General features: G+C 50.3%; 1 pseudogene; it reads right to left on the bottom strand.

Moving 5' to 3' along the window:
• Positions 1-2,767: 2,767 nt before the first annotated feature.
• LOC111738057 lies at positions 2,768-2,886 on the bottom strand (annotated as a pseudogene).
• Positions 2,887-3,937: the final 1,051 nt, after the last annotated feature.

Raw genomic sequence — 3,937 nt, 5'->3', positions numbered from 1 at the left:
TAGCAAGTTTGTCTAAACTGAGACCCATGGGTGCATACACACACTGTGCCGTTCCAAATTTTTAATCTGGAGTGTGAAAGAGATAAATCTTTTGGATCCCATTTCTTGTGTGTGTGGGGGGGGGGCGGGGGTAGTTATATATAGGTCTGCTGAAAGGTGACTCAAATTCCTTCTAAGGCCATGCTTGGAGAGGGGGTGACGGTACTGACATCTAAGAGAGGACAGAGGGCATTTTGGGATACGATGCAGGTTCAGAGGCAGCTTTGGGTTCACTGTTGCTGATAGCTAAACCTAACCTGCACTAATGCAGCCAAAAGCTTGCCTGAGCCGTGAAGGTGTGTTTCACGGGAAGGTGTGTTTCATGTTTAAGATGTCTGGAACTGAGGGCGAGGTCACCACCCAGCAGGCGTGGTGGAGTCCTGCCACATGGATGGCTCTAAACCAGTGTTCTGCGAAGTCCTGGGTCCTGGCGAGACGTACATGAGGCCCAGATGGAAGGGCGGCCAGAAGGTAGCAGAAGCAGCTCTGCCCTAATCTTCTATTCAGATCGTGCTTCTGTTTATGAAGAAGTGTGTCCCGTTGCCAGTAATGTATCTGGGATACTTCTAAGGCCCCTCCTATGCCCCGGATTGTATCTCGTCTAACTTTGACAACGGGTCAACAAGCCTCTCAGTGTTGCAGGTGACAGAGCTGAGGCTCAGAAAGGTTATGTGGCCTGGTCAAGGTCCCCCAACTAGAGAGTAGAGAGGCTGGGTATTGTGGACTGAAGGTCTGACACTTTGGCAATTCACATGTTGAAGCCTCATCCCCTAATATGATGTATTCGGAGGTGAGATCTTTGGCAGGTGATTAGGGTTAGACGAGGTCACAGGGGAATGGCCCTGCTCATGAGCTTAGTGTCCTTATAAAAGATGTCAGAGAGCTTGCCTTTTCTCTTCTCCAGGTGCAGACACAGCGAGAAGGTGGCCGTCTGCAAGCCAGGAAGAGGGCCCTTGCCAGAACCCGATCATGCTGGCACCCCGATTTCGCGCTTCCGGCCTCCAGAACTGTAAGAAAATAACTTTCTGTTATTTAGCTACCTGGTCCATGGCATTTTGTCATGTCAGCCCAAGTGACAAAGACACTGGATTTCAACCCACGTCTGTCTGCCCACAGCACACTCATGGTCATTCCCATGTACCCTGCCACCTCTCCAGGATGATCTGTGCTTTCATTATGCTGTTCTGTTAAGATATCACACAATAATGGGAAAATAACTCATGACAAAGAACATGCAAATCGCCCCGAGAAGCCCGTAATGGATTTTAAGATAGTTTTGGGTGTTTAAACTCGTCCTAAGTTTCTGGTCAAAGGGAGGCATTTAATTCCCTTCCTTTGAAAGAAAGGAGCGCATAATCAATAATTCTTTCATCCACAGAAGTCCACCTATTACACAGGGCCCTGGGTCCTATTAAACTCTGTTTCACGGAAATTACTAAAACATCCTAAACAGCAGACTTTCCCCTTACGGAGAAGCCTCTCTTTCACTATTCCCCAATTTGTGCCTTTGAAAAAAATAGTCTTGGTTGCAAGTGCACCCCAGGCTTGTTCAGGTCGATCATGCATTTTGCAAAAACATTTTAAGGCTGAGCCATATTGACAGCTTCTCAGGGAACTCATCAGGTCTAAAACACCTATAAAAAAAAAAGGAAAAGAAAATTGCTCCTGATTTTTTTTTTTTTCCCCCTGTAAGTGAAAGGGGGCCGACCACCCAGTTTATTCTTGGTTCAAGGCCCTTGCCGTTGGTGGCTTCATCCTTGGGGAGTAACTCCCACCCCAGGGGTCTTCGGCCCTTGTCAGTGAAACCCCTCCCTAGTGTCGATGCCAGGCAAGACAGGGTGCAAGCCCATCAGCCTTTCTCTGCTCCATCTCCAACTTCTCGCTTAAAAACCCTTTTCTTCCTTTCTTCCCTCTTCCTTCTGCTCTCCAGCCACTGAGAAACCAAATCAAGTCACAGCTCTGGGCACTCAGAGCTCTCTCCCGGTCTGTCTCACGTAAACAACGTGTCGATCACTTTCCCTTCGAATAAACACATTGGTTTTTTTTTTTGGTTTTTTTTTTTTTTTAAGTGTAAAAGTTATAGATATTTGGAAATTATTTTAAAGCGTACCTAAAAATCTATCACTCGACGCAACCGCTGTTTCATTTGGGTTTGGCTTAGCGCTTTCTCCTGTGTAAAATACTTAAGATACACATATTCAGAGAGTGTGCGCATGTGTTTGCATCCTGATTTTTGAGGACACGCGACGACATAGAATTTTCCAAGGTGTCACGGCTGCGTCACACTCTAGTTTAAAATGACTGCCCAGCTAGCGAAACGAGGAGGCAATGTGGTGTGGAGGGAAGACTGAAGGCTTTAGACCCAGGCGGGCTTGTCTACTGCCACTTAGCAGTCGGTGTGATTTGCCTGTTCTCTCTGCACCTCGTTTTTCTCCTGTCTAAAATGAAGGCACGTCCTCTTCCTTTTATGGAGAGGCGTGCGAATTAGACGAGGAGGAGGAGCAGTCCACACCCGGTTGCCGTTTTCGTTGGGATTACAGCGGGCACGTGATCCTGCGCCGTCCTGTGGTTCTCGGGCACACTGTGACTCTTGTCTTCATTTATTTTTAAATTTTTATTTATTTATTTATTGTAGGCGGGGCAACCCTTGGTTGACCTCACAGATTGTAAGGACCTTGTCAGCTTACAATCTCTCTCTCTCTTTTTTTTTTTTTTTTTAATATTTTTACGCCTACAGCACCTGGTCTTCCTAGGTGGTCTCCCATCCAAGTACTAACCAGGCCCGACCCTGCTTAGCTTCCGAGAGCAGACGGGATCGGGCTTGTTCAGGGTGGCGTGGCCATAGATTGTGACTCTCGTCTTTAAACTGGGGTTTAGCAGATCCCACATCCCTCCAAGAGCCTTCGCTGCAGGTTTCAAGGGCTGATGGGATTCCGTTTGCATCGCTGGGCAGCTTGGGCCGTGCTTAAGCAAGTGATGATGTGAGCAAAGGACCAAGCTCTGGGACTCGAGGACCAGTCGGCCTCCTAAAATGTTCCAGGAGAGGGTGATATTGACACCGGGGGACTCCAATCTGCGGCTGGAACCAAAGACGTCAACTCAGTTTGCCTAAAATCAGTCCAACAGAAAATACGGAACGCCTTCTACGGGCCAGAGTTTCCTGTAAAAATGGGCAGTAAGGGTAGGTCCCCAACCTCTATAGAGAGGGAAGAGAAAGACAATAAATAAATTTCAGTCAAGGTTAGCACGGAGTAAGTGATAAAAAGTGACCAGAAGTCGGGCGGGCCGCTTCATCGGGGTGTCCGGGAAGGCCTCTCCAAGGGCAGAGCCTGAAGGAAACGAGAGAGCCAGCCCTGTGGATATTGAGGACAGGAAGATAGCAACACTTCTGTCTGCCCAAGACCGAGGGCTTTCCTGGGAAGCAGGACTTTCGGTGCTAACGTCAGGATTGTCCCAGGCAGAAGAAACAGCAGATGCCAAGGCCGACGAGAGAGAGAGAACTTGGTGTGTTTCGGGAATGTCCGGGAGGCTGATAAGGAGCTCAGGGAGAGAAAGGGACAAGCACGGGGCGGGGGGCAGGGCCAGGCCACATGGGGCCTCACTGCTTAGGGCGAGGGCGGCCGGATGGACGGGCTCTAGGCATTCGGGGCAGGAAGGTGAGGCCGGCAGGGGCCGGGGTGACCGAGCCAGGGCCTTCCTGCCCCAGGGAGTGAGGCTGCGAGCTCTCCTGATGCTGCTGCAGCTGGGCGCAGAGCCACAGCAGCCACTTCCTCGACGTGGGAGCCCCTCCTGGCCCGCCCGCGTGACTGGAGCCCTGGCATCACACACGCGGGAGACCGCGGATGGCGGGTCGTTCCGTCAGCGGCAGCAAAGCTATGGGAGCCGCACAAGCCTCTGC

The sequence above is a fragment of the Pteropus vampyrus genome, unplaced genomic scaffold, assembly GCF_000151845.1.
Source record: "Pteropus vampyrus isolate Shadow unplaced genomic scaffold, Pvam_2.0 Scaffold34, whole genome shotgun sequence".
Taxonomy (NCBI): domain Eukaryota; kingdom Metazoa; phylum Chordata; class Mammalia; order Chiroptera; family Pteropodidae; genus Pteropus; species Pteropus vampyrus.
This window is presented reverse-complemented; position numbering and strand designations above follow the sequence as displayed.